The sequence below is a fragment of the Macaca fascicularis genome, chromosome 3 (assembly GCF_037993035.2).
Source record: "Macaca fascicularis isolate 582-1 chromosome 3, T2T-MFA8v1.1".
In the NCBI taxonomy this organism is placed as follows: Eukaryota; Metazoa; Chordata; class Mammalia; order Primates; family Cercopithecidae; genus Macaca; species Macaca fascicularis.
Window position 1 is genome coordinate 12,726,091 of NC_088377.1, and position 23,298 is coordinate 12,749,388.

The window sequence follows — 23,298 nt, forward strand, 5'->3', positions numbered from 1 at the left end:
CTCTGGCCCATGCCTGGTCTCCATTTGGAATACCAACACCACTCAAGCAACCATATTCCTCAAAATCAAGCAGCATCTGATCTTGATATCGATAATCAGATTTTCGTTCTTGACAGCCAGTGCAGCTTTGGGAGGAAGGGTGTCAGACAGCAATATCCCTGCATGCTTTGGGAATGCCAGGCAGGCAGAAAGGACAAATCTGGAGGCTCCTTAGTCCTGCTCACTGGGCGGGTCTTCTACCGTTTCTGGGAATACAAATTGCTGCAGCTTTTTTGGAAAGCACTCCAAACTTGTCCATCAAAAGCTGAAAGGTGCATACCTTTGGTCCAGCATTTAACCTACAAATCTGCTCACACACTTAACGAAAAGATGTCTGCACAAGTATGCTCCCGAAATTGTTGTCATAAATAGCACACATATGGGAAAGAAACCCTACATCTATGAATGTACAGGAAATCCACTACAGCTGCTGAGAACACGAGGGAAAGCTACATGTGCTGGTATGGAAAAATATCCAAAATGCATTGATGAATTTTTTTTAAATCTGCAGAACATGTATACTATGATTTCATTTGGTTTTTTTTAAAAAAAGAAGAAATCCGTATCTACAAATATAACATTTCTGGAAAGGTTTGTGAGAAGCTGTTAGCAGTGAGGACTTATGGGACTAGGAGGGGGACGCTAGGGAGGCTGGTTAGGGCTCTTTTTCTTTCCACTTTACAGCCTTTTGTAGTGTTTTAGCTTTTTGGCATGAGTAACAATAATTTTTAAAAATCTGCTGCCTGACGTTTTAGCCCAGGCCTAGGCAAAACACTAGCTATAGCCCACTGAGCCAGCAAGTGGATAATTTACGTGTCAGGGGACTTGCCCACGGAATGACTTCCATCCTAGCAGTCAAGGTCACCTCGGGGCAAGGCCTCTCAAACTTTTCCACAGAAGTACCCCCTATGACAAAATAGAACAAACATGTAGCCTCAAGGGATGAAGGCAACTGGCCCAAACCTCTGTCGCAAACAAAATTTCTTTAGTGTTCAGACTATCTTAAGAATTAAGGCAAATTTCAAATTTTTACTCAATAATAGAGTCATATTTAATTTATTGTAAAAAAATAATTTTCTCTTCAAATCTTACTTATGGATGTCTGGACATTATGTTGGTAAATCCCTCAATCCTATTTCACACATTAAAATTCTGGATAAAACTTAACAAGAAAAAAATATATTCATAGCCTCCAAGGCGTGAAAAGTGAAAGTGATAATAGGAGCTCAAGATGAGGGACGTATGGAAAAGCAGGACTTGACATAGGCTGGGAGGTGCAGATTTAATGCCCACATGAGAAATGAGCCTGGGCAGAATCTAGTGTGCGCACAGGAAGAGCTGTGCCAAAGAGCTAAAATTCATAGGATTTTAGGTTTCATAAACTGCTGCTTCTAACTTAAAATAAGAAACACGGATAAGAAAAATTCTCACCAGGATGATAAGTCAAAAGGAAGCTTGGAACTTGGGGAAGAAAAAGAGATACTAGAAATTGGAATCCAGGCCAGCACTGTTGGGATAGTGACTTACTACTACCTGCCTAGCACGATAGCCTCAGGCCACAAATCAATGTAAAAAGTAGTTCAGAACTCAAGAAATCCACAAGGACCATGTTAGAGAAAAATGCAAACCTATTCTGTAGAGGGGATCCCCAAACCCAGGGAACAGGGGCTTACCATAAAAATATGAGCCACACTAAAGATAAGCAGAACTAACAAACTGCTTGAGGAAATGAATCACCATGAGGGAAAATCCACAGATCCAATAAATAGGAATAATTGCATGTCAAGAACCAAAGATAACAGGACAGTATGTTTAAATTTAACATGTTTTAATATGTTTAGATAAAGGAAGAAATTTAATATGTTTAAATAAATAAAGGAAGATTTTTAATATGTTTAAACAGATAAAGGGAGAAACATGAACAGAATGAAAATAAAACAGGCATATTGTCAAAGGACCAAACAGAAGTCTGAGACAGAAAACATATATATTTTCTATAGGAAAGTGCAACTGATGTACTGAATAGGATATCTGCCATAAATAAGGACAGTATCAGGAAACTGGAAGATGGCTGGGTGCAGTGGTTCATGCCTGTAATCTCAGCACTTTGGGAGGCTGAAGCAAGAGGATTGCTTGAAGTCAAGAGTTTGAGACCAGCCTAGCCAATATGGTGAAACCCCATCTCTACTAAAAATACAAAAATTAGCCAGTCGTGGTGGTGCGTGCCTGTAATTCCAGCTATTAGGGAGGCTGAGACACAAGAATCACTTGAACCTGGGAAGTGGAGGTTGCAGTGAACTGAGATTAGGCCACTGCACTCCAGCTTGGGCAACTAAGCAAGACTCTCTCCAACAACAACAAAAAAGGAAACTGGAAGGTTAGACAAAATTACCCAACATGCCTCAAAAAACAAAGACATGGAAAATATGAGAGAGAGGAAACATGAACATTTAAATGAGAAGAAACAACGTATGTCTAAGAGAAGGTCCAATAAGAAAAGAAGGAATTGGGCAATATTCAAAGAGTTAATGACTGAGAAACTCTTGAATATTGAAGTAAGATATGAACCCTCAGTTTAAAAAAATATAACAAAACCTAAGAAGGGTAGTTCAAATAACTACATGCCGAAATACATCATAGGAAACTACAGAATACCATAGGTAAAGAGAGACAGACACTAAAGCTGAACAAGGCACGTGTGAAAATATTACCAAGGTTGAAAGAGAACTAAGTTACATAATAAATGAGAAAAAAAAAAAAAACAGAGACCATCTTGTCAAGTGACCACAAAACCTCAAAATTTTCGAAAAACAAAAATAGAACAAAAAACTTTTTAATGACAATGTAGAAATAACATCAAAAATTAAAAAAACAAAAAGCCATTACTATGTGGATAATTTTAAATACTCTTTTAAACAACTGTTGAGTCAAAGAAAAAATTGCAAACATTAATACAAAATAACAGAAGGTGGTAATAAGGAAGATACTGCCATCAGTACCTATAGCAATACAGCTAAAGCAGTACTTGGTGAAAACGCAGAGCCTTATATAACTGTATTAATAAGCATTAAAAAATGTAAAAAGTGAATGAAACAACATAATAAATAAGTCATAAAAAAGCAACCACATTAACTGAAGGATAGGATGGCTGAATGAATAAGTTAACTGTGACAAAGTTAGAATAGGATGATTATAAAACAGAACGGGCATGGTGGCTCACGCCTGTAATCCCAGTACTTCGGGAGGCCAAGGCAGGTGGATCACTTGAGGCCAGGAGTTTGTGAGCAGCCGGGCTAACATAGCAAAACCCCATTTTTACTTAAAAAAATACAAAAAATTAGTCGGGTATGGTGGCATGTACCTGTAGTCCCAGCTACTTGGAGGCTGAGGCACAGGAATTGCTTGAACTGGGGAGGCAGAGGTTGCAGTGAGATCACGTCACTAGACTCCAGCCTAGGCAACAGAATTAAACTAAAAAAAAAAAAAAAAATTATAAAACGAAGACTATAGAACTAACTGATAAATAATACAACAGCTGTTTCATTGAAAAACAAAATAACAATGCAATATATAAACTTCTGGGTAACAAAATCAAGAAAAAGGAAGAAAGTCAATATAAAAAATGAGATTAAATAAATTCAAACAACCAGAGAAATTATGGAAATTAAATAAATTATACAGAATTACTTTTTTCAATATAATAAAAATAAATTTTCAAATATATGGATAAAAAGGACAATGTTCTAGAATTGAGCTGTTCAATACAGTAGCCACTAGCCAAATGTGAAAACTGAACACCTAAAATGTAATTAGTCTAAACTGAGATGTGTTATAAGCACAGAATGCACACTAAATTTTGAAGATTTAATAAAACAGAAAAGTTTTTCATTAAAAATTTCAATTGATTACATGTTGAAATTATAATATGTTAGGTATATTTGGTTAAATAAAACATTATTTAAAATAATTTCACTTGCTTTTTAAGAACTTTTAAAATATGGCTACCAGAAAAATGTAAAATTATACAGCTGGTCCTTAACTTACAATGGTGTGAAAGCAATACACAATCGGTAGATAAAATGCTTTGAGTATACCCATACGACCGTTCTGTTTTTCACTTTCGGTACAGTATTCAATAAATTACATAAAATATTTAACACCTTATTATAAAATAGGCTTTGTATTAGATGATTTTACACGACTGTAGGCTAATGTTAGTGTTCTGAGCACATTTAAGGTAGGCCGGGCTGTTATAACATTCAGTAGGTCAGGTATATTAAACTCATTTTGACTTAGGATATTTTCCATTTACAACAGCTTTATTATGTTGCCCCTGTTTATATAGGCAACTTAAGTTGCCTCTGCCTATATATAGCTTTATGTTTATATTGTGTAATATAAACATGTACTGTACAACTTATACTGTACAATGTTGTGAAAGAAAATATAACTTGTTAAAACACACTAGAAGAACAAGAAGATCTAATAAACTAATACCATAGAGAAACAAAGAAATTTGCCCAAAAGCTTCTCCCTGCCACCCTCTGCCAATAAAAGCTCCAAACCATGTTCGTTTCTCATTAAAGAGCAGTAGGTCCAATGGTATTTAAACTGTGCCAGGGCACTTTTATGAGAAAAATGTTCAAATGGTCTTTCTGAAATAACCACAATAGAAAGCCTAACAAGGACTGCACGCAAAAACTCATAAATTAATTTCACTTATAGATACTGAAGCAACAAACCAACGAACCAACAACAACAAATACTAAATATAAAAGACTGATAAACAGGATACTTGACCTTCTTGTACTCTACATACTTGTGGAATACCGTAAGTCAGAAAGATCAACAATCTGTAATAACAGCCAGGTAAATGAGAAATAATCATATTCTAAAGAGTGTAGAGAATCACGGAAACAACAAGGACTAGGTAAAGAAAAATTCCAGAAGAGGAAGAGCTCATCCTAGATGAGCTGAACGTCACCAGTTGGATGTGAACTAATAATCAGCTTGTCTCAAACAGAGGAACTCTACATGGGAAGAGAAGCCAGCAAAGCTTTCAGTTAATGCAATGCAATGGATTAGAAATTACAAGAGCCCAAAACACAAAGCAATTTTTTCCCATGAGACATTTGCTAAGTTCTGAGGTGTCCAGAGGGGAACGGGGTCAGAAAGGCAGAGTGAAATATTCTTCAGTCTTGTAGGTGTTTAGGAAATGAAATCTCATCAGAGGGAGAAACCTGCAAAATACATGGCCAGTCTTCCCCTCAAGACATTTGCCAAATTTTAACCTTCTTGGGATGATTGTTTAGCTCAAAACCTCCAAAAGACAGAACTTTCCAGGCAAATCAGGGGTAAAAATCATCTACTAAAGTAGAATCCAGCCTTAAGCCCACTTAGTCCCTGATTGGATTGAAACAATCCTCTTTTCATCTTATCCGCCTAAAAGAAGGAAAAAGCAACCCTCACTGGTAGAGATATCATCTGCAGACTTTATGATTCTGAAAAAATATGAAAAATGAACCAGGCACGGTGGTTCATGCCTGTAATTCCAACACTGTGGGAGGCCAAGGTGGGCAGATCACCTGAGGTCAGGAGATTGAGACTAGTCTGGCCAACGGGGTGAAACCCTGTCTCTACTAAAAATACAAAAAGTAGCAGGGCGTGGTGGCAGGTGCTTGCAGTCCCAGCTACTCAGGAGGCTGAGGCAGGAGAATTGCTTGAACCTGGGAGGCAGAGGTTGCAGTGAGTCAAGATCACACCATTGCACTCAGACTGGGTGACAAGAGTGAAACTCCATCTCAAAAATATATATACATGAAGAATGTGTTAAAGAAAACAATTAGAATCCATGAATGTTACAATATAATCAAGTAGACATTCCACAGCTAAAAATACAATGGCTGAAATTAATAACTTGTTGGTTTTGAAAGAAAAATAAAGCAAAAGACAGGATTAGTAAACTGAAAAACAATCTAAAGCACAGATAGAAAAATGAATGGAAATAACAAAATAAAACATAAGTGAAATTTGGGACACAGTCAAAAGAGCTAATAAATGCATAATTGGAGTCAAGAAAGAGAGGATAGAGAGGTAAGGGCAGGACAATATTTGAAGAGATAATAGCCAAGAAGCTTCTAACACTGATGAAAGATGTCAACCCATTGATCCAGAGTCTCAGTGATCCACAGGGAAGATAAATAAAGAGAAAATCACACCAAGACATATCTGAGTTAAACAGCTGAAGACCAAAGATGAAGAAGAAAACCTTAAAGGCAGCTAGAAAAAGTAGTCCAGGCACAATGGCACACATCTGTAATCCCAGCCTTTGGGAGGCCAAGGTGGAAGGATTGCCTAAGCCCAGAATTCAAGACCAGTCTGGGCAACTGATATGGTTTGGCTGTGTCCCCACCCAAATATCACCTTGAATTGTAATAATCCCCACATGTCAAGGGCAGGACCAGGTGGAGATACTTGAATCATGGGGGCAGTATTTTATTTACCCCCATACTATTCTTGTGGTAGTGAATAAGTCTCATGAGATCTGATGATTTTATAAATGGGAGGTCTCCTGCACAACCCCTCTTGCCTGCTGCCGTGTAAGACGTCCTTTTGCTCCTCATTCAGCTTCTGCCATGATTGTGAGACCTCCCCAGCCATGTGGAAGTATGAGTCAATTACACCTCTTTCCTTCATAAATTACCCAGTCTCTGGTATGTCTTTATAGCAGCATGTGAACAGACTAATACAGAAACATAGCAAGACCCAACCTATACAAACAACAACAACAACAACAACAAAACTTTTTTTAATGAGCCTGTGGTCCCAGCTACTACTCAGGAGGCTGAGGGGAGAAGACTGCTTGAGCCCAGGAGGTTGAGGCTGTAGTGAGCCATGATTGCACCACTGCACTCCAGCCTGGGTGATAGAGCAAGACCTTGTCTCAAAAAAAAAAAAGTGTATTCACTTGAAGAGATCAATAGTTAAGACTGATGGTTGACTTTTTCAACAGAAAGCATGAAAGCCAGAAGACAATGGAATTATATCTTTAAAGTGTTAAAATAAAATATCAAGTTAGGATGCTATATCCAGCTAAAGGTTCTTTAGATCTGAAGGCAAAATAAAAATAAATGCAGCGGGGGAAAAGCTGAGAAAACTCATCCTCAGTGGAGAAGCACTACATGAAATACTATAGAACAATTTTTTTCAAGCTGAAGAAAAATGTTTCCAGACAGAAGCACAGAACTTGAGGAATAAACACACAGCACTGAAAATAATAAACATGTAGGAAAAGATTAAAAAATATTTTCTGTTTGAAGCAAAAAAGACAATAATGTCTTATGAGCTTTATGATACATGTCAAGATAAAATTATACAACAACAATACCCCAAGTGCATCAGTCTGTTCTCGAACTGCTTTAAAGAAATACCAGAGACTGGATAATTTATAAACAAAAGAGGATTAATTGGCTCATGGTTCTGCAGGCTGTATGGGAAGAGTGACAGCATCAGCTTCTGAGGAGACCTCAGGAAACTTACAATCATGGCAGAAAGTGAAGGGGAAGCAGACACGTCTTACATGACCAGAGCAGGAGGAAGAGAGAGAGAGGGTGAAGGTGTCACACACTTTTACACAACCAAATCCGGTGAGAACTCACTCACTATACAGTACCAAGGGGGGATGGTGCTAAACCATTCATGAGAACTCTGCCCCCATGATCCAATCACCTCCCACCAGATCTCACCTTCAACACTAGGAATTACAATTCAGCATGAGATTTGGGTGGGGTCACCAAGTGTGGGAGGGAGTAATGGACTTAACCTGTCATAAGGTTATTGCATTATTATTAAGAAGTAAAAGTAACAACTTAAGGTAGAAAGTAATAAGTGAAGGATACATAATGAAATCTTTAGGGCAATCATACGAAGTATAATTAAAAAGCTAATAAATCAGAACATAGAATAGAAAAATACATGATTAATCCTCAACCATGATGGATGCTTTGTTCTTTCTTCCTTTCATTTTGTTGATTTATATTTTGAATGATGTTATTAGATGCATGTAAGTTTCAGTTCTTAGGTATTCTTGTCAAATTGATCATTTTATTATAACAAAGCGTCTCTTTTTCTCTCTAGTAATACTTCTTCCCCTAATGTATAGTTTTCTGATATTAACGTAGCCATACAAAATTTGTTTGGGTCAATATTGCATGGTACAACTTTTTTCATCCTTTCATTTTCATCCTAACTTTGTCCTTATATTTAGTATGTATTCACTGTAAACAGTATACATATGGGTCTCAATTCTTTTCATTTAATCCAACAACCTTTCCTTTTAATTGGATTGTTTTGTATTTATATTTACTTACTGATACAAGTGCATTAAGTCCTGCTATGTTGGTATTTATTTTCTATTTATCTCATCTTTTCTACTCCTTTGTTTCTTGTTTTCTGCCTTTTTCAGGATGGATCATGTATTTTTCTATTCGATTTTTCTCATCTATTAGCTTTTTATTTTACTTTTTATATTCAAATTCTTATGTATATATTGCATATATAAACGCATGCATGTATATGTATAAATTCATATATTTGTATACTTCATATCTCTATACTTTGTGTAAAAGATTTGTGCACTTTTATAAATAAAATGTTAGCAAATATATCAGCCAACAGAATTCATCAGCAAGTGAAACAATAATGTTCACCTTGACCAAATGGGCCTTATTCCAGGAATAGAAAGATGGTTCAGTGTTAAAAAATCCAATTCAAATGATAATAATTCTAAGGAGAAAATCATGTAATCACCTCTGTACATGTGCAAACAGAACTCAACAAAGTTTAAAAATCCATTCTCGATTTTTCATAGTCAATAACATAGGAACCCCTAAATATTGTGTGTGTGTGTGCACGTGTGTGTGTGTGTGTGTGTGTCTCAACCTCAAAAACAAAAAGTATGCTTAATCAAGAAATACTAAAAGCTTTTACCCTTAAGTCAGGAATGAGATAAGCATTTTCTCACTATCATGCTGTTATTTAATTTTGTACTTGAGATATTAGCCAACACAATTAGAAAGAGAACAAAATCAAAAATATAAAAAATGGATAGAAGGAAGTAAAACTATCACTACTTGCAGGCGATTTGGTTTTATACTTTGAAAAAACAAGAGAAATAAGTGAAAACAACTATGGAATCATGAAGAAAATTCAATAGGATAGTAGGATATGTAAAATTAATAGAAATCAATAGCTTTTGTTTATATGATACAAACAAATTCAGTTAGACAATATAATGGGAGAAAAGACTTCATTTACAAAAGCACTAACAAAGATAAAATATTTAAAAATAAGTTTAAAAGAAACATGGAAACTGACATTAAGAAACCTTTTAAACACTCAGAACAACAAAAAGACTTGAATAAATAAAAATCCCTATCATGTTCCCAGACAGGAAGACTTAGCTTCATAGGGATGTCAATTTCCCTTAACTTACAAACATTAACATATAACTGTTATCCCAGTAAAATTCTAAAAGAAGTTTTTTGTTTGTTTGTTTGTTTTGTTTTTGAGATGGAGTCTGGCTCTGTCACCCAGGCTGGAGTGCAGTGGCCGGATCTCAGCTCACTGCAAGCTCCGCCTCCCGGGTTTACGCCATTCTCCTGCCTCAGCCTCCCGAGTAGCTGGGACTACAGGCGCCCGCCACCTCGCCCGGCTAGTTTTTTGTATTCTTTAGTAGAGACGGTGTTTCACCATGTTAGCCAGGATGGTCTCGATCTCCTGACCTTGTGATCCGCCCGTCTCGGCCTCCCAAAGTGCTGGGATTACAGGCTTGAGCCACCGCGCCCGGCCAAAAGAAGTTTTTATCTCTACAAAGTGATTCTAAATTTTACATGGAAAAATAAGAATAGACCAGCTATTTCTGATAAAATAAATGAGGAATAGTTATACTATATATTAAATATATTTAAAATCTTCAACAATTAAAACATTATAGTAGTGGCATATTACTTATCAGATGGACACATGGCACAGAATTGAAATCCTGAAAAACATCCAAATCATGCAATGATTTTGTTTAGGATTAAGGTGGCACCTCAACTATATGGGGAAAAGACAGATTATTCAATAAATGGTGTTGATAACCACCACTTTTGGATTTTGAATATGGGTTTCACATTTATAGTGGAATAAATTCTGACTGTGTCAAAGATTTAAATGTAAAAAGAAAAAACATAATACTCAAATAAAAATGGGAGAATGAGGAAGGCCTTGCTAACTACAACTCAAAATCTAGAAGCCACGAAATAAATGGTGAATAATTTCAACTGCACGAAAACCAAAAGCTTTTGCATGGCAAAAAGCAATTGAAAAAAAAAAAACACACACACTAAGAAAAATCAGTAATAAATGACAAAATGAGAAAGATGTGTAAGTCACATCACAAAGGATTAATTTCCCTAGTATATAATAAGGTTCTGCAAATTGATGAGTCAAAAGGAAACAAACCAATAGAAAAATGGGCATAGATATGGAGAGCTCACAGGAAATATACAATGGTTCTTAAACATGTAAAACTAGGCTCAATTTCAATCACAATGAGAAACATACAAATTAAAACCATACTGGTTTTTTAAAAATGTATTGAATGGCAAAAAATCCAAAAGTTTAAAAGCCAAGTTTGTTGGTAAGCTTTGAAACACAGGCACTCTCTCTGATATGTTGCTGCTGAGAGCATAAATTGACATACCCCCTGTAGAGGGTAATTTGGCAACATCTGTCCACATTAGAGGTGCACTTACCCTTTAACTCAGCAGTTCCACTTCTAGGAATTTACCTTATGCATAAACATAATTGTGTGCTGAACAAAGAATTGCAGTTATCCACAGCAGCATTGTTTGAAAGCAAGTACTGCAAACAATTTAAATGTCCGTTTATAGGGGATCGTTTGGGCATATTTTAGAGAGCAAGCATTAGTAAAGAAGAGTGAGGAAATAGTTTATGTACTGTGATGAAAAGATCTCTAAGATGCACTGTCAACTGAAAACAGCAAGGTAAGGAACACTGCACTGTGTATAACCAATCAAGTAGAAAAAGAGTTGGGAGCGGGGGAAGAATATATATTCCATTCGCTTGTATGTGCAAAAATCCCACAAAACTCAAGAAGGAGAAACAACAAATTAATAACAGTGGCTATGTCTTTAGGGTCGGGGATAAGAATTGGGCAGATGGGGGCCGGGCACAGTGGCTCATGCCTGTAATCCCAGCACTTTGGGAGGCTAAGGAGGGTGGATCACCTGAGGTCAGGAGTTCCAGACCAGCCTGGCCAATATGGCGAAACCCCATCTCTACTAAAAACACAAAAATTAGCCAGGTGTGGTGGCACGTGCCTGTAATCCCAGCTACTTGCGAGGCTGAGGCAAGAGAATTGCTGGAACCTGGGAGGCAGAAGTTGCAGTGAGCCAGGATTGTGCCACTGCACTCCAACCTGGGTGACAGACTGAGACTGTCTCAAAAATAAAAAATTAAAATTAAAATAAAAAAAAAAAAACAAGAAAGAAAGAATTGAGCAGATGGGAAAGGACACTTTTCACTGTGTAACATCTCATACTTGTTGATTTTTTTAACCATACAATGCATTACTTATCCAAAAAGTTAAATAAATAAAACGTTCAGCTATGTGAAGGAAGCATAGGACAATATCCCTCTCTTTCCCTCTCCTTACCCCAGAGCAGCCTGGCTCCCGCAGAGCTGAGGAATTGAGCACGTGAGGTTGTCTTGGTTTCACAGAGCCTGGGGTGGGCATAGCTGAGTCCCTGAAGGTTACACAACTTGCTCAGGCCTGTCCAGTGAAGTCAAGGGCAGTTCCAGAGCTGGAAATACAGGGCTGCGAGGTAGCCTCTGGTCTTCCCCCGTGGGCAGGCAGGTGCCCAGGGGCAGGGCCCTTCTAGATGGCCCCCAAAGGAGCCCACCATTGCTGCATTCTAGAGCGGCGGAAAGGGAGCCTGGGGCCAGCCAGCCAGCTCTGCAAAGGATTCTGGGTGACAAGGCATTGTGGGATTTTCTGAACTGACTTCATGTCATTTCTCTATCCCAGATCACCCTCCTCGCCTGGTGAGAGTTGAGAGGTCTCAAGCAGGATTACAAAACTGCGAAGGGTCAGAGACTGGGAAAGGAAACTGGCCTCTCCAGCAGGAAGCAGCTGCCCTAGGCCCTGGCCCCAGGATCTTGACCAGCCTATTAAAGACATGAGGCTGAGGCCTGGACGTTGGATTCCATTTTTTAATTTCCCTGGGGGAAACATTCCATATAGCAACCAGCAGGGTCATTTACTTCTTCAGGAGGCCTTTTATCACCCTGTGGCTGAAGGACCATCTGCAGCAGCCCCTGCTGTGCGTTGGCAACACTGACCAGCATGTGTGCGGCTGCCAGGGGCTGCTGGCCACCTGGGCCTGGGTAGGAAAAGGACTTAATTAACCACGAAGAGCTCCCTGAGTATGCAACTCAGAATCACTCAGTCTGTTCACAAACAATTAAAGCACCTACCATGATCCCAGCACAGTCCTGGGTGTCCCTGGGGTTCCCAAAACTCCAGGCTTCCTCATGTTTCTAGGCCCTCCACACAATGCAGCAAGTGACACAAAGAGTCTTGCATTGGTCACTAAATGCCTTTTGCAGATAAATTTTATTCACAGCAAGTCTGTGGCCTCCCCAAAGCTAAGGATCCGTGTTACATCGCTGGATATTCACAGAGCTCCTAGCGCAGCCAAGAACACACAGCTAGCCTTCCAATAAATGCTTGTTAGTTCCCTGCTAGGATTCAAGCTAAAACTGGAGTTGCCTTACAGTCAGGTAAGACCCAAGGCAGAGCTTCAGCCGTGCCCCCCAGCTGTCAGGAACACTCACTGCAAAAGTCGGCCCTTTAGGTCACCTTCAAGGCCCTACAAACTCTACCAGGACCTGCCCCCCCATCAGCCTCTGACTCTGTCACTCACACCCCTCCAGGGACAGTGCCAGCCTTCCCATTCCTCCAACAGGAAAGGCCACCATCTCCCCTCGGACCCACTGCACTTGCTGGCTGTCCACTTCTGGAATGTTCTTCCCTAGAAATCCATGGAGCTCACCCCCTCATCTCCCTGTCAGGTCTCTGCTCAAAGAGCACCTTCTCCATGAGGCCTCCTCATCACCCTATTCTAAAGCACTCTCCCCCCCACGTTCCCCCATCCCCCTTTCCGGCTTTATTTTTCTCTATATCACTTACCACTGCCTAAAAGTAGGAAAAAAAAAAAAAAAGATTTTTCCTATTTATTTTATCACCAGTCTCCTCCAATCTAAGCTTTCTAAGAGCAGAGCTTTTTGTGTTTTGTTCAGCTGTGTATACCTCCAGGCACAGAACAGTGCCTGCTATTTAGTAGGTGCTCAATAAATATTTACTGAATACATTAATATATGTATTGTTAATGGATTAATTTAGCTGGGGCTCTTTCTTGAAGTTAATCGAACTAAAACAACATAGATTTTACATTGCTTGTGCACATGGATGAAAAATATTTCCCTATATTTCTTTGCTGTTTCATAGATGTAGTTTTATTTTATTTGGGTCTCATCAATGACCTTACTTGATTAGATGGGGCAGAAACGGTTATGACCTTGATTTTACAGAGGCGAAAACTAAGACTCCAAAGAGTGAGATTTCGCCAGGACCTTCAGCTGGTCACTAGCAGAACCGGGGCATCCAGGTTTGAGGTCCCAAGTGCTGGGCTCTGTTTACTAAACCTCAGGGCTTTGGACTTAACCTTAGGGCTTCTCCATTCCGTGGATTCTTGCTGAAGCGTCCTACTTTGTTTTAAGAAGAACCTGTATTTCCCCCTTTCTTTCTCTTCCCTCCTACCGGATAGCTTAGGGCCCCCAGTTCCCCACCCCTGCCGGATGCAGATGGCAGAAGCAGCCATTGCGGTGCACCAGGTTGCATTCTAAATTTTTGGACTGCGTTCACCAGGTTCTTTCACATTTGCAAGGAGCAGAAACAGGCCTGGATCCTCTGAAATAATAGGGAGGTATTGCTATAATTCACGCAGAGTTAAGAAAGATAGGATTTCCTAACACAGCCCAACCTCGCGGAAAAGCTGTGGCCCTAGCTCCGGGGACTGGAACGCAGGCTCGGGGCGCCTCCCCCTTCCCTGCCTGGCTAAGTCCTGTCCTCCATCTCGCCTCCATCCCCTCCTCCCCCGCGCTGGCAGAATGCGCAACGTGTCCCTCCTCGGTGGCCCTGGAATTTTCTGTGCGTCTCTGAATCATGGCACCCGTTTTGCTCCATTGGTTTTGACTGCTGTTCTTGGTCTCCTTCGTACACCTTTGCGAACTCATCACCCTTTGCTCTCTAGGACCCACCGGCCACTTCTAAAAGGGCACCACAGTTCACAGGTGGATTGATCTAGAAAGGTGCCTCCCTTCATTTTCCCCCACAATTTCTGGGTTGAAAGCCTGGTGGAGGCAGGGGGACAATTACAGGCAGGATTTATAACTTGGGTGGGCAAGCGTGGGGTTGGAGGACTGTGGCCTCTCTCTGTCTCTCTCTTTTCTTTCTTTCTTTCTCTCTCTCTCTCTCTCTCTCTCTCTGTCACACACACACACACACACACACACACACACACACACACACACACACGGAGGGAGGGAGAATGTCACCATTTGTCCCCCAGCTCCATTCCCTACTCTGCAATGATACAGGCATCGCCTGCTTTCTTTGATTTGCTTCAAGAGCTTTTGGTGCGGAGAGGTGGGAGAACGAGGGAGACCCCAACTTGTCGCGCGGCGACTCGTGGCAAAACGCCTGGACCCCGGGCGGTTTCGCTCTGCTCTTCCCCAGCTGGTGGCCGCTTGGCGGCCCCAGGCTGCAGCATTCCGAGCGCGCGATCCCACCAGGGGCCGCCACCGAGGGCAGCGCCAAGCGCATGGAATTTTCCACCGCTCAGCCGAGCTTGCAGAATTGCGTCTCATTGGCCGAGCGGAGGTGTCTGTCCCCGCGTGGGTGCGGAGATGAGATTAGCCAGGGAGCCCTCCTCAGTGGGCTTTGCAGGGCTCTGATTAATCAGGTCAGCGGGGCCAGGGAGGGGAGTGGAGGGCGGGTGGGAGCCTGTTTTCTAACCCAGCTCTGCTGCAGCCTTTGGACGTCCCCTCGCTGCACGGAAAGTGCGCCAGGGAGCAGGGAACAGTCGACAGCAGACCTTAGAATTTACCTCTTCATTGTAAAATCCCCCCAGAAACGACAGCAAAATAAGATTATCAAGCTAAACCCTGCCCCCTCCCCCACCTCCTCTTAATCTCCCCCATCCCCCAGTTAAGCCGGAGTTGAAACCAGGACCTTACTCTCTCCTGTCCCTGGCATTTAACCCCTTAAATTCTCTTTCTGCAGTGACTTTCACAAATCCCAATTGTGACAGTGATTCTGGACCAAGTCAGTACTCCCCCACCCCCAGGGTCGAACAAAAGAAATGCAGAAGGTGGCAGGAAATTAGAACTAAGGGGATTGGACCTTATTGTGAGGGCTGAAATGGCCACCTTGCAGTTAAAATATGCAGCAAGACAGAAGACGCCTGGCTCAGCAGCGTGTTCAAATAGCGTGTTGGCTTAATGGAATTTATGTGTGAGCCAGTCGTGTTGATTTTTGATTTAAAATAGCCCCCTTGTTTTATTTGCTCCTGGAGTGACTGCATTAGGAAGCTCCTTTCTGAAAGCTATGGTTAAATCTGCCACAAAGGCAGTCCTGGCCCTCACAAGATGTTTGATGAGTGAATGAATGCTGTTCCTGGCAGTCAGGGCCCTTGAATGAAGGTAGTACGAACTCCAGCTCCTCATCCTGGTTCGGTCATACATTTTTTTTTTTTTTTTTTTGAGATGGAGTCTTGCTCTGTTGCCCAGGCTGGAGTGCCGTGGCACCATCTCAGCTCACTGCAACCTCCACCTCCTGAGGTCAAGCGATTCTAATGCCTCAGCCTCCTGAGTAGCTGGGACTACAAGCCTTCACCACCATGCCTGGCTAATTTTTGTATTTTTTGTAGAGATGGAGTTTCACCATGTTGGCCAGGCTGATCTCAAACTCCTGACCTCAGGTGATCGGCCTGCCTCGGCCTCCCAAAGTACTGGGATTACAGGCATGAACCACCGATGCCAGGCCCATCATATACTTCTCCTGTGACTTTAGACAACTTATAATTTATGTTGAGCCTCAGACTCCTCACTTTTTAAATGAGGCTCAAAAGGTAAATGGAGAATTACCCTATGAGCCAGCAATTCCACTCCTAGTCATATACCCAAAAGAATTAAAAACAAGTACCCAAAACAGATACTTGTGTACAAATGTTCAAGGCAGAATTATTCACAAGAGCCAAAAGTGGAAACAATCCAAGTGTCCATCAATGAATGAATAAAGAAAATGGAATATTACCCAGCCATAAAAAAGGAAGGAAATTCTGACACTTGCTACAACATGGATGAATCTGGAAAACATGCTAAGTGATAAAAACAGAGACAAAAGGCCCCATACAATATGTGATGAAATATTGTGATTCCATTTGTGTGACATATCCAGAACAGGTAAATCCACAGAGACAGAACACAGCTAGTGGTTGCCAGGGGCTGGGGGTAGGGAGAATAGGAAGTCACTGCTTAATGGGCATGGGGTTTCCCTTGGGGGTGATGAAAACGTTTTAGAACTAGATAGAGGAGGTGGTCGCACAACATCGTGAAGGTACTAAGTGCCACTGGATTGTGCATGCTTTAAAATTGTTACTTTTATGTTATGTGAATTGCATCTCAATAAAAAACTTTTTAATGGGGCTAATAATAAAAATACCTGCCCAGCCTGGGGTGGTGGCGGGCGCCTGTAATCCCAGCTACTGGGGAGGCTGAGGCCGGAGAATCACTTGAACCCGGGAGGCGGAGGTTGCAGTGAGCTGTGATCACACCACTGCATTCCAACCTGGGAGACAGAACGACATTCTGTCTCTAAATAAATAAAATAAATAAAAAATCTGCCCAAGCAGTAAATGTGATAATCTACGGAGAGATGTTTGAGCAACTTAAAAACCCTATTTGCTGATTCTCTCTACCTTATTTCTAGAGCGGATCATTAGGGCATCACTTTTTCAAACATACAGCTGAAACTCAGGCAACCTGAGGTACACCCAGCACCAACTGGAGCGTCAACCAGGAACGGAACCATGTACTGTCCTGTCCTGAGGTCCCTTGGCTAGGAAGCTGCAGCCATGTGGATCCATGTAAACAAGAGGCTTCCTGCTGTTAATCTAAACTCCAGGGCCAGAGCCCTGCACAGCAGTCAGTCCTGCAGGCAGAAGAGCCTTGAGGCACCATGAAAACCACTTAAAATTTTTTTTTTTTTTCTCCCAAGACAGGGCCTTGCTGTGACCTAGTGAGTGCAGTGGAGTGCAGTGCAGTGCTGCAATCATGGCTCACGAGGCTCAAGCAATCCTCCCACGTCAGCCTCCCGAGTAGCTGGGACTGCAGCTGTAAACCACCACCACACCTGGCTCCCCTGAAAACTCTGAATGGGAGGATTGGGCGCTTCAACTAAACCCAAAATACAACTTAAAGGAAAACAATTCAATACAGGTTTCTCAGAGGGAAGAACCACAGAACTGGTGCTAAGGTAGGCTGCTCATGCCAAGAGCCAGGCTCCTGGGCTGGAATCTGCCCCAGCTCCACCGCCTTCCACATGGGGCACCACGGCCAGGGCCGATTTTCTTATCTAACAAATAGAGCTTATTGAAGCACCTACCGCAGTCAGGATTAGGCTAATGATCACATGGGCCAGAAAACAGGGTAAGTGCTTAACAAACGTTAGCTGGTGTTGTTGAGGAAAAGGTGATGGATGAAAAGAAGCATTGAGTGGTTTTATTCTTTGGGGGACCTGGTGGGGCGGGGAAGACCGGAACCCCTTAGAGCAGCTAACCCAGCTGGGCTGCAGCCTTTAGACGTCCCCTTGCTACACAGAAAGTGGCCTGCTAACCCAGCTCAGCTTAGATCACTTAAAGGAGCAAGGGGCTGTGAAGTCATTTAAAGCAACATGAAGCACTGTAGGCAGGATGTGGGCAGGGGAAACTCTGGGTCATAGGACTGCGACAAGAAGGAAGAGAGAAGCTCAAAAGGGATATTCTGAAACTAAAGCAAGGAGTAGCTGGTAGGTATTGGGAGCAGGTCAGGAGTGGGGATGACTCGTATTTCAGGGGTCTCACCAGACACAGGAAGGGCCTTCTTTTGTTGTAACAGGGAAAAGGGAGCTCTGAAATGTCGTCCCCTGCCATGGGAGCACTTGGGAAGTCCAGCTCTCAAAGCAGAATTCACCAGGCCAGCAGCTCCTTCCGAGGAACACCACGAATGCTGTAGACTCCAAACAGGGACCCTCCATGCAGGCAGCGCTGACCTGCTCAGCCAGCTCCCACCTGAACTGAAAGCCTCATCATGAGCATGAAGCGTTCTGCAAATCAGCAAAGACCGACAGCCTTTAGCAGCTAAAGAGAGGCCTGCAAGCTGCAGAAGTGAATAGGAATTAGGACATTGTGTGGTTTTCTGCGGTGAAAACCGTACTCGTCCTTTGTAATATCAACCACTGTCCTCATCATCCTCCTACCCTCCCCGTTCCTGGAGCCTCCCAACACACTACTGCTACAGCGTGGGAACTGAGCGGAGCCCCAGTTGGAAGGGCTGCAATGCAGCTCCCTGTGTGGTCAGCCTGTGTCCTGAAATCCAGTTCCCACCAGCCTCAGAGCAAGGAGCCCAGTGAACTAGCACTCCGGACAGTCCCAGAGGAAGGGTGCCTTGGGCCTTGCTGAAATGTATCTTCTGACTGTCTTCAGTCTTCCATACACACATTTTATTAGCTGTTCACAGTAGGTGAATACTGGTATTCTATGAAGGACAATACAAGAAAGGAAAGGTATCCTCTACTAGAAATAATTTGAAGCCATAGTTCTACATGATTTTTTAATGTCTATAGTATTTTCTCCCCCTCTCAACAAACACACACACACACACACACAATCCTCTGCCCACTCCCACCTCCACCCCTCCAACATTGAGACAGGGAAAATACTTTAAGTTGATGGCAGGAAACTCGCAGTTAAATGGATTAAGATTCAGAGATCAGAGTCAGAACTGACTTCAGGTGCATCCTAATTTTTTTTTTTTCCAGAGATGGGGTGACTTCGTTTTTTCTGTTACCTGGGCTGGAGTGCAGTGGCAGAGTCATAGCAGTCACCAAGCCCACGCCTGAGCTCAAGTCATCCTCCCACCTCAGCCTCTTGAGTAGCTGGAACTACAGACACATACTACCATGCCTGGCTAATTTTTAAAAATTTAGAGAAGTCGGGGGGTCTCACTGTGTTGCTTAGGCTGGTCTTGCTGAACTCCTGGCTTCAAGCAATTATCCCATCTCAGCCTCTATTTTCTTAAAATACAAGTGATACATGTTTATTGTAGAAATTTTCGAAATTACAATTATGCAGAAGAAAAAATAAGGAAAAATTTAAGCATCCCAGTCTTGCCATTCAGAAACTACTATTAAATTTCTAAGTTCCAATTTACATACATACACACACACACATACACACAGAGGATCGAGGAGGGGATCCCCGCCTCCCACCCCAGCTCATTTGAAGGTGAAGGTGGAGAAAGTCTGGGAGGTTGAAGCTCGGTGCATGGATGCATGGACCAGATAAGACTAGCAACAGGGAAGAAAGCACGACTGCTGGCATGGCCTCTGGTACCCAGGCTGCCCCTGAGCCACAGCTCAGCCCCATGGAAGGTTGTTTATCCTCCTGATTCTTTGCAGAAAGTGGCACAGCCGGACCCCTCGCAGGACCAAGGCATGTGCGGGACAGGTGGGAATGCTGGCCAGATGGTGTCTCCTTCCAGGGCACCAGCAGGGACTGGATTGTCCTCAGACACCTTAGTAGGCCATAGATACCATGAAGCCAGGGAGAGAATTTGAGGGTTCATGCTCCTGACACATGAGAAACACCCCTAAGGCCCTTCAGAAATAACTAGGGAGATAGAGGAAGAAGGTGCTGTTGTTCCACAAATGAAATCCACCAGCCAGGGGAATTTGAGTAGTGACAATGAGTGTGACTTCATTTTTTCCAAAGAGTGTTGAAGCTTGCGAAAATTAATATTTCTATATATATATGTTCTTAAATATAAAATCAGATCATACCATAATTCAATTAGGAAGCTGTTTGCTTAAGAAGATCTCATGAGCTTTTTTCCCCCTGTAGATTAAGAGATAGTGATATAATAATGGATTTCAAACTGTGTTCTATGGTTTTACCAAATTCTGGAGACCTGTGAAGGTGTTTTCGGGCCCCTACAGAGGGGAGAGTACATTTTGCAAATGGAAGGAAGAGATGATGAGCCCCTACTCCCAAGTCCACCTAAAGAGCACTACTTTTTTTACTTTTTATTTAAGTCACAAAAAAAAATTATTGGAGAAACAAGCCGCAATAACAAACAATTTAGAAAATAAAATAAAATTCCCAAAGAATTCTTCAAATCATCAGATATTTGGTCAATATTCAGAGTAGGATCCAGAGTTCACACGTTACATTTGGTTGACAAGTCTGTAGGTTTCTTTTTGTAAGTCACATTTTTTTGTTGTTGTTATAGCCATTTTCAGGGACCTTAATGACTTTATTACTTTATTATCTTTTTTTTTTTTTTTTTTTTTTTTTGGAGACAGAGTCTTGCTCTGTCACCAGGCTGTAGTGCAGTGCTATGTTCCCTGCTCTCTGCAACCACCTCCTGTCAGGTTGTTTAAGCTACTCTTATGCCTCAGCCTCCAGAGCAGCTGGGACCACAGGTGTGCGCCACCATGCCCAGCTCATTTTTGCATTTTTAGTAGAGACCGGGTTTCACCATGTTGGCCAGGCTGGTCTGGAACTCCCAACCTCAAGTGATCCGCTCGCCTCAGCCTCCCAAAGTGGAAGAGCTCTACTTTTAAACAGTTCTATATACTGGAATTCTAGAAAGACTGATTATGAAAAAGGGGAGGTGTCCTCTGCTAGAAATAATTTGAAACCACAGTTCTGCATGATTTTTAATGCTGCATAGCATTTCATTGTGTGGATAAATGATAATTTATTCATCAAGCCCCTATTTTTGGACATATACGTTGTGTGCAAGTGAGGAATTGTGTTCACCTGCAAATGTCAAACTACTGAAAGACTGACTTGGACAAATTAGATTTATATATATATATAATTAAAAGTCTGGAAGGAGGCTGCACTGACATTGGTTGTTGGGTAATGGTCATCTCCAACAGGCCATCGGGACTCCAGAGCAGGACAAAGCGGGAGAGGCGTGCAGAAGTATAGGTCAGAGGATGCTGGTAACTGACTGGATTCCCCTGATAAAGCATTTTCCTGCCTGGTATCTCCCAGTGACTTCTGTTTACATCTCATTAGCCACCCTTACCTGCAAAGCATCCAGAACATGTGGATTGCATTGCCCCCATCCCACCACAAAACTGGGGTTCTGTTAGTAAGGAAGAAGAAAAGATTAGAAAAACAAACCTTTGTCATGAAAATCCTTTTCCCCATATCCTTGGAGCTACATCACAAGCTAATTTTTTCCTTAAGATCAAGTCACAGAAAGGAAATTGTTCCTTTAAAGAGTTGTTGGTCAAAGGATATGTAATTGTAATTACATACGAGGAAGAAGTTTAAGAGCTCTGTCCTGCAGCATGGTGATTACAGTTCATGACAATATATTGTATTCTTGAAAAATGCAAAGAAAGTGGATATTAAGTGTTTTCACACACACACACACAAAACCTCTGTGAGGCAATTGGCTAAATTTAACCATTCCGCAATGTACAAATACTTCAAAGCATCATGTTGTACATGAAAACTACATACCATTTTATCTGTCAACTTAAAAAAAAAGGCTGTGCATTTGTTCTCAGATTTCTCTAACAATTTGCCCCTTAGAAACATTATACTAAGAAACATTGTACTTATATACTTATAGTCCCACCAGCAGTGTCTAACAAAAAAACTATCTATTAACAAAGATATTGGGATAATCTTTTTATTTTGGATCTTTGCTAATTTAATAAGGAAAATGTTTATCACTTTTTTCTTAATTGTTTAAAAAATTTCCAAAACATGTAATAGTCCTGATTCAATTCCTATCAGTGGGATGTGTATGCCCTGGAGTAGTGCTTCTTAAATTTTCACAGGTATGCAAATCACCTGGGATCTCATTAAAATGCAGGTTCTGATGCAGCGGGGTCTGGGGTCTGGGGTCTGGGGTCTGCTAAGAATCCCATTTCTTACAAGTTCCCAGATGACACAGGTGCTGCTGGCTCGCAGACCACACTTTGGGCGGGGAGTTCCTAGACGCTCCCCAGGTGCAATTTTGTTATAAGCAGAGTTATGTCTGATTGTTGAGTGAGAACTGCTCTCTTCCCTGAAGATAACCAGCTTGCACACCCGAGGGCCAAACCAACAAACACTGTCAGAGTGGATTCAGGGCAAACCAAATCTCTTCTCTTATGATACTGCAGAGTGAACAACTTAGCTCTGCACCATTCAACACAAGATTTCTGAGTGAGCTTGGAGGCCCTGCAAAAGGTGACAGCTGCCTTAAACAGGTTAAAGTTTGGGGAGAGGCGAAGAAAGCCAAATACCTCCAAAGCGAAGATCCAAACAGAGGTGAGAGCCTGGAGGAGCCCAGGAGGCAGAAACAATGATCCCTGATGGTGGGCACCTGGGGAAAGTGTCATGCTGTCAAGGCCTTGCAGGACCCTCTGTTAAAATACTAATCTGGGTTCAGTTCTTTTTATTCTCACCCACATCAAATCCTGGCTCATGACCCAGCTTCACACTTTCTGACCTTAGGGATTTGAGCTGGCTGAAAAGATTCTTCCTAGCTTTGGTAAAAACTAAATTCCTGGACAAGATTATGCCAAAGGCCTGGGAGATGAGAGGAGAAGGGGAAGGAAGGGAGGAAGAATCCAGAGCCAGGCAATCTAAGGAGCAGCTGTGGGGACTCAGAGAGTCTGGGGAACACCCAGAGTGGGAACCCAGGCACCCAACCCAGGCAACCTGCCCTGACCAGGATGCCTGTCTGTATTAGTCCATTTTCACACTGCTGACACAGACACACCCAAGACGGGGTAATTTATAAAGAAAAAGAGCTTTAATGGACTCACAGTTCTACGTGGCTGGGGAGGCCTCACAATCATGG

General features: G+C 41.9%; 1 protein-coding gene and 1 long non-coding RNA gene across 8 annotated transcripts in view; both read right to left on the reverse strand.

The window, feature by feature from the left end:
• Nucleotides 1-23,298, reverse strand: part of KCNE2 (potassium voltage-gated channel subfamily E regulatory subunit 2) — a 298,859-nt gene that overhangs the window by 157,072 nt on the left and 118,489 nt on the right. The gene's annotated exons all lie outside the window — the stretch shown is intronic.
• LOC135970014 (uncharacterized) overlaps nucleotides 1-23,298 on the reverse strand; it is a 45,249-nt gene that overhangs the window by 11,357 nt on the left and 10,594 nt on the right. The window lies entirely within an intron of this gene.